The sequence below is a fragment of the Tachypleus tridentatus genome, chromosome 8 (assembly GCF_004210375.1).
Source record: "Tachypleus tridentatus isolate NWPU-2018 chromosome 8, ASM421037v1, whole genome shotgun sequence".
Classification (NCBI taxonomy): Eukaryota; Metazoa; Arthropoda; class Merostomata; order Xiphosura; family Limulidae; genus Tachypleus; species Tachypleus tridentatus.
This window is the reverse complement of record NC_134832.1, coordinates 26,421,364-26,434,152: the sequence shown is the minus strand read 5'-3', so window position 1 is coordinate 26,434,152 and position 12,789 is coordinate 26,421,364. Positions and strand designations below refer to the sequence as shown.

Genomic DNA, 12,789 nt, shown 5'->3' with positions numbered 1-12,789 from the left:
AGTAATGAATAAGAGGATGGTGTAAAACAAATGGTATGGAATAAGATGATGATGTGAGACAACTGGTAGTGAATAAGATGATGGTGTAAAACAATTGCTAATAAGATGATGGTGTAAAACAATTGGTAATAAGATGATGGTGTAAAACAATTGCTAATAAGATGATGGTGTAAAATAACTGCTAATGAATAAGATGACGGTGTAAAACAACTGGTAATGGATTGTGGATGAATTGGACTTTGATTAAAAAACAACAGAGCACATTCTCTAGGTTTAATATTTTTAATATATTTAGATGTAAGTGCATACATTTTTGGTGATGTCGATAGTAAGCGAAACCATTTAATACAGAAAGAGATGAGATCCTATATGGCATGACTGTTGTATTTTTTATCATTTATTTCTCTCTTTTTCTGACTTGTTTTCACTGTGTACGCCAAAGTAATGGTAGAACTGTTGTTGAAGGGGTGCCAAGTAGACTGAGAATGACAACGATGGCTTTCCTTACTAAAGAAATATATCTGCACTGACGTCAACTCGAACATGCCATTCCTCAAACGTTTTCCTTCTTTTGACGCGTAACGCGGAAACAGTCGTAAACCAGCAAGTGCTTGCAGTCAACTCTACCTTTCACTCTATACACCATTCCTAAATAATATATTGAAGACATTTCAAACCTTGAGTTACTCACTCAAGTATGGAAGCGAAAAAAGTAAAAAACAAGAAAGAAGACAAAAGTAAAGTGTCATGAAAAATGAGAGTATTTATAACTACTTCTAGCTTGTACTATAGACAAAATATAGCATGGCATAACACAAAACTTAAGATGGAACATTTAAAAAAATGATATTTTGTCGTTTCACGGGTCACATTATTGGGAAATGTTTAACCTATAGTTAATATTAAACACATGGAGTATATTACTTTGGCCACAAAGACAACAAGCTACGAAGAAACAAAGTAGTTACGTATTTCTGATCGAACTAAATGCAATAGTCTTCATTAATGAAACCCTTTTTTTTGGTCTTTATTCCCTAGAGTATTATATGTTTTCATGTTAATTCAAAATCTCTGTTGCTTATATCCATCTGCTCTTAGAAATAAGAAAAAATAAATGAAATGCTTTAGTTCACAATCACTGGTGGTTGTATACCAGTGTTGTAGCTTTCTGTCTATTCTAAATGCTCGTCTCTGTTTCATTTCAGAATCACTGATAGCTGTACACCTGTGTTGTAGCTTTAAGTTTCTGCTAAGTACTTATATCCGCTTTGGTTCGCGATCTCTGATTGCTCCATATGTGAGTTGTAGCTTTCTGTTGAGTGCTCGTCTCCGCTTTAGTTCATAATTTCTGATGGTTGTATACCGGAATTTTAGCTTCCAGTCTCTGCTTGGTGCTCATTTCTGCTTCAATTTAAATTTTCTGAATAAGGTAATGAGTTAACACTTTCAATTCAGCTCTAAATCCCTGTTTTTGTTTACCTTCGTTTTAGGTCAAGATTATTGCTGTACACCTTTTTATTAACCAAAACCTTTCTTTAATACTTCTACTTGCTATAACTATAGCTCCTAGCGAACATATTCCTTCCGAACATTTTCACTTGATTATTGAAAGTTAACGTCACATTCGATTGCGTAAACTTTTCAGTTTGGGCAGATGTGAAGTTAGCGTTTTGGATGATTTAAAACTTTAGTTAGCAACTTAGCATTACTTAGCAATATGTAATGATACACAATATACGTATTAGAAGGTGTAAGCTGCATTTTCAGTTTACGATATTGCGAAGTTAACGAATGGATATTTATAATTACATGTAAGACGGTGTAAATTTAACAGTCAGTATGGATAACGTAACGTTCAAATATGAATGCTGTGAAAAATTTTTACTCTTGGACACGAGTGCAACACGATGGATAAAAGATTAAGGCTATCCTTATGTTAAAAACAATTAATGTATCCTTATTGAATTTTATACAGTAATAAGTTTGAAAAAGGTTTATGTTAAAATTATTGTTATTCAATAAAAGGCATAATAGTTATGAATTAAATAACACATTTTAAAGTCATACATTAAAAATGCGGGAAAATAATTTTTTAGGTTTAACTATCGTGCTTAGCATTAAGAATCAGCGATATTTCTTAAATGATACTATAGAAGGTGGTCATTGTTGTTTCGAATGGTTAGCTCAAAGTCACCTATGCTATGTGCGAAAAACAAAACGTTTGATTATTAATATGTTGTGGAAGCCTTTTATAAGATGGCGAAGCATGATTATAATTAATTACACTTGTCGTGTGACAATATTTCTAGACCTATTACATTTTTAAACAGTATATTCTTCATATAGTCCCTTAGGGACGGATTTTTCAAGAATTACAAAAATATATAATAGTAGTATTTCAATCATACAATATTCACCACATTCATTACCGACGATACGTTTCGCACAATCCATAACTCTTTAAGCCGACTGGGTTACAACAAACACAGTAGGTCGGAACAATGTTCGCACAAGTCATTTATTACAACAATAAATATTACAGCATGAACGCGTTTTACAAGCTGGCGAAGCGTGATTATAATTAACTATACTTGTCATAAGACATTAGTATTAGGTCTATTATATATACATATATGATATATTCACTTCTAATTCTTATAAATCTCTAAGGGACTAGATAAAGAATACACATGTTGAAAAATATAACAAAAATGACTTGGATTTTGCATGTTATCTCTAAACTGTGAGATGTTATCTCTTTAGAGCTAATAGCGTAATCTTTTGCACTTCTTTGTAACCGTCACATTTACATAAAATAATTATATTTACATAAATATAATATATTTATTATTATTATACTTCATTTAAAATTACTTTTATTTGATAATCTTACCCTTCTAACAGCTCTCAAACTGAACTTTCATACATTTACTCAGTCAACTACGATCTCAATAGATATAATTTCACCGGCTTAATTTCACGTTGTGATATGGATCTAAACAATAAACCCTATTTTTATCTTCCTTTTTTTATGTCTATGCACATTTTCTTTTTTAACTAGACCAACTTCCTGTTATGGTGTCTCAATATCTTTTTGCTTATTTAAAAACATTAAATACTTTAATAAGATTAAATTTATTTTACATCCCGAAACTTAAACTAGTATGAGACAAGGGTATAAACTAAGAAGGTGTGTAAAGATATAACAATATTATATTTGATATGGTGTTATACCAGATAATAATATAAAATAACAGCGCGTGTAAAGCTATAGCAATATAATATTCAATACGGTGCTATATAAGGCAAGAATATAAATTGACAAAGTGTGTAAAGATATAAAAATATAGAGTTTAATATGTTATTATGTCAGACAAGAATATAAAATAACAAAGTATGTAAATATATATAAATATAGTGTTTCATACTATGTGATATAAGGGATATAGATACAATAACAGTGTTAGAAACGCTATATCTATTACGTAAGGCTACGGTAACAAAGGATTACAATGTTAGTACGTCTAAACAATGTTAATACGCGTGTATGATACACTTTAATGGTATAAGGAAAGAATAATTAATAGAATTATAAAATAGACAGAACCAAGAAATCTTAATAAATACATGTTTATCATCTGTATGCAGGTAAATGAATTAATGAATATTGACAATTTCTTCATAAATATTAAAATTATTATGTTTGATTCAGATTTTCGAATATCTTGGTTTTATTGGCATTAGAGTCAAGATATCATGACATTTACAGACTGTTCACGAAAAAACTCGAAACTAATTATTATCCTTGGAACTCCTTTTGATATCACTTCCGTTAATAGTTTCAAGGTTTAAAATGTCTTGCATTAGACTTTACTTTTCATTCGTTTTAATGCTTTTACAATGACCTTAAATAAACTGTTTCTCAAAAACATTTCTCTTTGTTCAAGTATAATATTGTTGCAACTATGTGAAACATAACAAATCTACAAAAGACACGGTCGGTTGTACTATGTTTTTTCAATCATGTAATAACTGTAACAAACAATTCTTTGATGGAAAACCGTTACAGATTATTTAACTTGTTCTGTAGATTTTCGCAAAAAAACAACAACAACAAAAACACTTAAAATTGTATTGACTATAAACAAATGTAATAAATGGTTCACTCATTTATTTGTGTTAATTAACGTGTTGAGAAGCGACACCAGGCCTTATATATCTCTACAAAGTAAAGTGACTTTTGTCATGATTTGCGGCAGTTCTCTCAAAGGGACAAAAGCAAAGTAACATTAAAATGAAAAAATCATGGAATCAATGTTTTGGGAATATTCATTTTCATGAAAACAGTGGTTCTGACAGTATTGTTTGCCCTGAAGTCAGTGTTTTAGGGAATATTTTCCGTTATGAAAATATTGTTTCAGGTAATATTTTTCTGAGAAATTGCTATGATTCTGTGGTTTAGTTTACAGTTTATTTATCCTGATGTTTCTGTAAGGTTTATAAAAATGAAATTCTTGTATAAAAGGTTTCTTAATAAAAGGTTTTGCTGAAGAGTAAAATCCAACATATATGGCTGCCCCTTTGTGTGCATTTCTGTATACATTTTTCATAGACTGTTTGACAGGATTGGATACCATATTACACTCTAGCCTAACTGGCTGACAACTGAGAGACCTCTTAAATAAACTGTGAAAAATTAAGATAAACTTTTAAAAACACTTCATATAATGATCAGAATCTTCTATAAACGGAAACTATAAATATGAAACATTGTTTTAGGAAGTTTTGGCTGTCACAATCAGAATCTTCACTAAACGAAAACTATAAATATGGGATATTGTTTTAGGAAGTTTTAATTGTTAGATAGTCTGTGATAGAATGTGCTTTAATTAAAGAACGTTTTATAAAAAATTCGTTCTACTTTCGTAAACTTGGAGACAATGAAGCACAGTGTCCCTACAGAAAGGATCTATATGGGTTACACTCCAGCTTTAGCTCTTAATAGAAACATTCCGAACTCACCCTAGGTTTCAATGTGTTTTTTTTATAGGTTTACTTTTTCTTTCCTTATTATTCAACTAATTACTTTTATAGGGTAAGCAGCTTCTGGTTTCATATTTCTTCCTGAGGCACAGAATGGCAAAAGCTGGTGTTTAAGGCCTTTGACTCACAATCTGCAAGTTATAAGATCGAATCCTCTCATTGAACATGCTCTCATTTGTTTGTTTTTGTCAGCTGCGACAAAGTTATAATGTGGCAGCCAATTTCACTTTTCGTTGGTAAAATAGTAACCCAAGAGTTGGCGGTAGGAAGTTTTGGCTTTCCCTCTAAGTCTATCGCTTTTAAATTAGGATGGCCAACGTAGATAGCCCTAGAGTAACGCTCCCAGTGGCACAGCGGAATGTTTACGCAATCACATCGCTATGAACAGGGAGGGTTTCGATAACTGTGGTGGGTAGAACAGAGATAGCCCATTGTGTAGCTTTGCGCAAACACTAAAAGCAAACAAACCGTTCTGAGCCGCACGCTTATTTACTAGCAACAGTTTCTATGATGAAGTACTGCTGTTTACTTTTAGTATTTTCCATTCAAAAGAAGGTTATTATTGATTTTCGGGAAAATACGGAAAAAATCATAGATTATTCATCAAAGAAGATGATGTTCAGTTGACGTTTTGAATGTGGTTGTATATCTCAGATAACTTATAATTTTTCTGATAATAAAGTTTTAGTTTTTTTAGCATTTATTGTACAACGAAATGTATGTATATATACGAAACTATGATATGATTAAGTTGAATCTTGTCATAAATGTCTATATAACATCATACACACACGTATACATATATTGATTACACTATATTTAAAAACTGACAAATTATATCATAAATGTTCATCAGATCATTCCATCCACATTAATCACTGGTATCATGCTTTATAAATGTGTATGTGTAGAAAATTTTAGCCAAATGAACTATACATGACGCTCAGTTATATTAATTGAGGCGTTTGTCTGATGGCTGATGTATTGTATTATCAATGCACCTTATTAAGACTAGATTATCTCAAGTCCTGTATTCAGTTTAGTACAGATACTACTTTCCGAAACGTTTTATTACAGTCTTTAGAATATATCTGTTGTTGTTTTTTAATTTCGTGCAAAGCGACACGAGGGTTATGTGCGCCAGCTGTCCCTAATTTAGCGGTGTAAGATTAGAGGGAAAGCAACTAGTCATCACTACCTACCGCCAACTTTTGGACTACTCTTTCACCAACGAACAGTGCGATTGATCGTGACATTATAACGCCCCCGCGGGAAAAATAAAAACAAATTCATTACTCAGTAATTTAAGTTTATTTGCCTATAATAACCTTGAGTGTTATTGAGAGTTTTGTTAATCATACTAGAAATATAATCAAAAATCATTATTATCAATAGCTTAATAATATTATTTTGTTTGTTGTTAAGCACGAAGTTACATAATGGATTATCTGTGCCCATATTGAACTCGATGTTTTAAGCCCTCAGATTTATCGCTGAACTACCAGGGTTCTAGTAATATTCAAAAACAAGTTAAATGAATGCTCTTCATATGACGGGAGATAATGATTAAATTTCTTCTCAAAGTTATATGTAAATAGATATGTTATGAACATGTTTTCTAAGAATTATTCATAATCTAGTAATAATAGCATGTGGATGATAACTATCTTATTTTTGGTATTTTATGAAAACAATATTTTTTATGGATATATACTCTTCAAAACAAGAAACGCAAAAGGCAAAATTTGAGACAAATTGTTAACAAGTTTATTCCGGGTAATTCTGTATGACATGTGTGAAACTTTGCACATTCACTGCTGAACATCCAAAGTCTGCAAAGGCGAAGTCCACGCTCACAAGTTGAAATTTAACGTCACTCAACGTCAATAACGAGTATGCCCCCCGTGAGCATCAATAACTGCTTGGCATCTCCTGCCCATGGAAGCGATGAGATGACGAATCACATCCTGTGGAATGGTTGTCCACTCAGCCTGCAAAACTGCTGCAAGCTGAGATAGAGTCTGCGGTTGAGGTTGTCGCCGTTGCAAACGTCGTTCCAACTCGTCCCAAAGATGTTCGATGGGGTTTAAATCTGGTGATCTGGAGGGCCAGGGAAGAACGTTGATGTTGTGGTGTCTCAAGAAGACAGTGGTGAGTCGGGCTGTGTGAGGACGGGCGTTGTCATGTTGAAAAACGTCGTTGACGTTCACCATGATGGGTTGCACATGGGGCCTAAGAATCTCGTAGACGGTTGAGTACGGTCTGATCGGAAATCCTACGCAGCCCTGGTATGGTTGAAGCAGTAGACGTCGCAGTGGTGGTCCTATCCCGAAAGTGACGTAACCGGATGTAGCGATCTTGTGCGGGCGTGGTCACACGAGATCTGCCAGATCGTGGACGGTCACGAGTTGATCCATGTTGTTGGTGACGATTCCATAGCCTTGTGATGGTGCTTGGGTGGATATTCACAGCTCTGGCAACATCTGATCGAGATTCGCCTGCATCCAAGCGACCAATGGCGTTGTTGCGTTGTGCTTCAGTCAGTCTTGGCGTAAATGTATTGCGTGTCGGTGGCTTAACACTGAGCTATGGAAACCGAGAACCCGTCACTTTTATAGGTATTTTGCACATGTTGCACTTGCAGAACATGCAAATCTATCAAACAAATTTATTGGACACGAATGCGTTTTGGCGAAAAATCCGTTGTTTTCCTCCGTTTTCAAAGTGCACAACTTTTATTGTCATTTTGGTCTGACAATCAGTGCCTTAACACGTGTTAACATCATATACTCTGAGCTTGTAAAGTTATTACATATATTTATCTTCAAAATAAAAAAAATATCCCTTTTGAGTTTCTTTTTTTGAAGAGTATATTTTGTTATCTCTTTTAAATATTACTTGATTAGTTGTTGTTTTGAATTAAACACAAAACTACACAATGGGCTATCTGCGCTTCGCCCACCAGGGATATCAAAACCCGGTTTTTAGCGTTGTAAGTCCGCAGACTTACCGCTGAGTCACTGGGGGGCTACTTAATTAGAATTTTGACTTACGTATGCGTTTATTTTATGTTCATGTTTTCGTCTTGACAAATCCTTATAGAGTGAAAGGTGCGAAAAACTGATTCTCAAATACATATTCTTACTTGGTCAACTGTATGACTCCACAAAACTGTGATAGTAAAGGCGATGAAGTGTATTACGAGTTTCGGGACGGGACATTTTTTGTTCTTTTTTACTTTTTTCTGTTTTTGAATTTGTTACCCTGCTGAACTGAAAATCTGCTATTTAATTTGGCCATTTTCAAAACTGAAACGTTCTTCGGGTAAAACATGTGCATCATTATAAAGTTGCAGTCGATGGTTCCGATTGGACAAAACTTAACAATGTTGCGTCAGTGTATCTGCTAAACAACCAAGCAAGTGTAATGGGGAATTTCAGTCAACGATTTGCGTGCACAATCAATACCAATCGTGGGAGAAAAGGGTGTATACCTCATTCGATTTTATTTCTCATCACGATTTCTAAAACCTATCTTAAAAGCAAATTACATGCCCAGAGTAGGGCACCGTCCGTATATATATATATATATATATATATATATATATATATATATATATGGCTGAAAGAATAAAAAAAAAACAACTTGTTTGTAGCAGCATAAAGTGCCGTCGTTTCGTGCAAGTTCAGTATCGAACGATACCGCAACGGCCGAGATATTGGCGTGATAGATATCGGCTTTCTGTCTTTATATATTGCGTACAATTCTAAAATTGGTGTATTTGATTTGCAAAAGAAATTTCTTAAAAGCGTGTTTCATATCAACACATCACAAAGTTAGAGGGTGATCTTAATGAGACAAAAATCAAAATCTAGCAGTCGACGTTTTAGGAAAAGTTTAAGATGCACTAACGTCTAACACTATTGGACACACAAAGAAACGCGAGTGCTCCACAGTTACAGAACTGTAATTTTTCCCAGGGAATACAATAGGCTTATCAATATACATCATTGCCACTCCATAGGTTGTTTCTCTTTATAAAATCATCATTTCATGTTTCAACCTTGAATAACATATTTTTAAAACCATCATTATATCAAACGATTCAGCAGCGGTATGGTATTCACCAGAAATGAGGAACTGATTAAGATGATAAGATCAGTTTTGATGTAGCTGATATTGTATATGAATCCAATCAGTAAGAGAACTAATATAGTCGAAAGTGAAGTCATTTTATAAGTCTTAGAATTTTTGCAAGGTTTTCCTAATTTTCTTTTTTTCAGGTTAACTTACATGAGAACGCCAAGCCATTAGGGTACATGTGATTAGTTTTAAGTTTTCTTGTGCTCTATGTACGCCTCCTTAAGATAAAGAGTAAATATTATAATGGAAATCTATAAGAAGACCAGATAAAGAATTAACAGATAAATTTTAATTATGTAACTTGATGAGTTGAGTGAGTCTCTTCACGTAAAAAGCTTTTATTTTTAATTATGATAATAGTAGCTTATGCTTGTTATCTTCTCTCGATAATTATGATAATAGTAGCTTATGCTTGTTATCTTCTCTCGATAATTATGATAATAGTAGCTTATGCTTGTTATCTTCTCTCGATAATTATGATAATAGTAGCTTATGCTTGTTATCTTCTCTCGATAATTATGATAATAGTAGCTTATGTTTGTTATCTTCTCTCGATAATTATGATAATAGTAGCTTATGCTTGTTATCTTCTCTCGATAATTATGATAATAGTAGCTTATGTTTGTTATCTTCTCTCGATAATTATGATAATAGTAGCTTATGTTTGTTATCTTCTCTCGATAATTATGATAATAGTAGCTTATGCTTGTTATCTTCTCTCGATAATTATGATAATAGTAGCTTATGTTTGTTATCTTCTCTCGATAATTATGATAATAGTAGCTTATGCTTGTTATCTTCTCTCGATAATTATGATAATAGTAGCTTATGCTTGTTAACTTCTCTCGATAATTATGATAATAGTAGCTTATGCTTGTTATCTTCTCTCGATAATTATGATAATAGTAGCTTATGCTTGTTATCTTCTCTCGATAATTATGATAATAGTAGCTTATGTTTGTTATCTTCTCTCGATAAAAAGATAAGAACAAAACTTCCAAGAAATAAATTAGTTGACTTTTGAAAACACTGGATAATTTATAGCATTAAGAAAAATTGGTGTTATATTCTAAACCCTGATATTTTAAAACCCGTGTGTTTTCTCTCTCACCTTCTCAATCGTTTGTTTGTTTGAACTTAAATACAAAGTTACACAATGGGTTGTCTGTGCTCTGCCCACCATGGATATTGAAACCCAGTTTCTAGCATTGGAAGTCCACAGACATGCCACTAGAGGGGTCTTTCTCAATCAAAAGTGTGTTATTTCGACCCCTAACGGAAAAATGAGAACAAGAAACTAAATGTTATTAATGATTCCGTTCGGCTGATAAGGGTTCCGTAAGATATTGCAGTGAAAAGCGTTTTTGAAAAAAGCGTTTTGAAATTCTGAATTTTATATAATGATATATGTCTTGTATTCAGTTCTGTTTGTAAGAATTTATTCTGAGTTCTGAATGATGCGTTAGTTAAAACTGTAACGCTTTATCCTTGTATAAACTAAATATATCGTTATCCAATCTTCTAATTCTTTCATAGATTTTATGAAGGTTTCAAACAGCCAGTTAATCAAGAAAGTTACTTAAAACTATATATTAGAGTCATTATTGTCTGAGAATGTACGGCACGTTGTGTTACAATATATATATATATATATATACGCATAATTTGTTTCTGCGCATCACTTTCAAGACTACCATGTAGGTTCTTCTACCTGGTAAGAGGCTTATTGTTTGCTCTTAACTTCTATTGTTTTTTTCTCAAGCGTGAATCAGGTCTAACCGTGAAATATAAGTTCTTTATCACTTGAATAACAGAATTTCGTTCGTGCAATATTTAAAAATTATGTGTTTAAAAAATTAAAAATTTGATTATAATAAAAGTGGATGAGTGTTATAAATCTTTATATAAGAATAAAAATAGTAATATTCAATGTTTAAATAATATTTTACTATTTATACTTTTTAGTGTTTTCTTTTTATAGAAGAGCCACACTAAAATTATTTCAAAAACTTAAGGACGATCATTCTGTTAAGTCATGTTGCATTGTAGAAAGCTTCTATTTTAATTTTATGAATAATTTGTTTGGTTTGTTTTCAGTTTCATCTCTAATTTGGCAGTGAAAGACTAGGGGAAAGCAACTAGTTATCAACACTCACCGCCAACTCTTGGGCTACTCTTTTTACCAATGAATAATGGGATTGACCTTCGCATTATTACGCCGATCCCCCTTCCCCACGGCTGAAAGAGCGAGCATGTTTGGCTCATTTTTATGAATAAAATGAAAACAGATCAATGTGTAGCTAAGTAAGTCTGCAAGTTATTCTACAATTCGTGCTAATTATAATTTTGCAAATTTAATGAAAACTAATTCTATAATATTTGACAAATGAAATGTTAGTGAGTGAAGTTTAATAAAATCGGTATTATTCTGAAGTTTTAGGTTTATAAAAAAAGTGTAAAATCTAATTATTCAATGACATAGTAAATGTAAGGTGTTTTGTAGCTAAAAGATGGTGAATTTAAAAGTTTAGTTAATGTAAACCTGCAATTAATCTAGATGCAAAATAGGAGTCAGTGTATTAATTCTTAACATATATTTATGCATTATGCACTCGATTGATTTGTCACATGTAGGTTTAATACTTAAATGAATTTAATCCTAATTATACATAAAATATGTAAACGTAGAAGTAAAACCAGTCAGTTCTTCTGTTGTACCTGTGACAAAACAAAAAGAAATATCTCCGCAGTATTATCAGTTGTTATCAAACTTACACTATGGGCGACAACTCTTCCTCTGATGCGATTAAGTTTGTCTCTTTAAGACACCTTAAATGTTTTATTGAAAGTATTGTTGGTAAGCAGTTGCGTGTGAACGACTTGAGATGTGGCGTGGGCAACATACAATTGGGTGGCGCGTGGACTGAATCGAAAATGTTCTACTCGTATTTTCTAGGTCTTCTTGAACCGTCAGGCGTTCCGCACGACTTCCTCTGGGACATCAAGGTGGATATTTATTTAGAATAAAAAGGCTTTCTGGAAACAGTGAAGTGTGTGGGTCGAAACTCTTGTAATTTCGTTATATATAGAAATGTACGTTACACTAAATTTAGAACCAAACTGTGATGGTTCGAAATTGTTCGTTACGTTTCACTTTTCTTATCAACTTTTGTTCGTGTTAATCCTGATACAATATTATTTACCACAAGCAATAAGAATGTTTCTTTTGATTAATTTTACAATGACAGATGTAACTAGGCCTAACTCGCAAGTCAGAATAAATTACTATCATTTGTAAATGTCTTAAACGTTGTGGTAAATAAAAAAAATGTATTTAATATACTACATATATCACAATTATTGTCCAAAGGTTTCAGTATAAACTTAACAAATAGCATGTGTCCAGCATACTGCGAATGTTTGTTCAGTTTTAGAATATTGAGACGTAGAACACACTTTACCTCCCTTATTTACTGGGAGGATCTTTCACACACACTCTCACGTCCTATCAAGTTCAGTTTAACATAAAACAGAAAAGTTTAATACAACTAAAAATGAGTTCTCTGGTGAAGATATGACTTCCAGTGTAAATATTCAGGGTAA

The 12,789-nt window shown here is 32.7% G+C and overlaps 1 long non-coding RNA gene across 1 annotated transcript; it reads left to right on the top strand.

Moving 5' to 3' along the window:
* Positions 1-1,307: 1,307 nt before the first annotated feature.
* LOC143224114 (uncharacterized) lies at positions 1,308-12,439 on the top strand. The gene is made up of 3 exons (XR_013013220.1): positions 1,308-1,429; positions 11,284-11,490; positions 12,143-12,439. It is a non-coding gene; the product is annotated as an uncharacterized LOC143224114 (long non-coding RNA).
* The last annotated feature ends 350 nt before the right edge of the window (positions 12,440-12,789 follow it).